We start from the raw sequence: 374 nt of genomic DNA on the forward strand, positions 1-374 counted from the left end.
GGGGGCGGGGGGGCAGAGACACAGCAGCAGCAGCTTTTTAGAAAATTGTCTTTCTTTATAATCACCCTCATCTTTGGCTTCGGGTAAAGGTTAGACTGGAGCTGGAAGGAAGCAGCATCGTGACGGAGGTGGAGGAGGAGGAGAAGAAGAAGAAGAGGAGAAGAAGAAGAAAAGAAGAAGAGGAGGAAGAAGAAAAGAAGAAGAGGAGGAGAAGAAGAAGAAGAGAAGAAGGGCTCAGAGGTCTGATGGGCTCGGCAGATGGAGGGAGTTATAAAAGTAAATGTCAGGAACAGGAGGTTATTGACTATAAACCCAGAAGGTGCTGGTCCTCAGAGTGGAGGTGGTCCAGGCAGGACAGATGGGTGGGTGGGGGG

The 374-nt window shown here is 50.3% G+C and overlaps 1 protein-coding gene across 1 annotated transcript in view; it reads right to left on the reverse strand.

Annotated features, from left to right (window-relative positions):
- The window catches only part of LOC103383431 (protein phosphatase 1 regulatory subunit 29-like), a 150,422-nt gene that overhangs the window by 96,780 nt on the left and 53,268 nt on the right, over positions 1-374 (reverse strand). The window lies entirely within an intron of this gene.

This window comes from Cynoglossus semilaevis, chromosome 9 (assembly GCF_000523025.1).
Source record: "Cynoglossus semilaevis isolate Cse_v1.0 chromosome 9, Cse_v1.0, whole genome shotgun sequence".
NCBI classification, from domain to species: Eukaryota; Metazoa; Chordata; class Actinopteri; order Pleuronectiformes; family Cynoglossidae; genus Cynoglossus; species Cynoglossus semilaevis.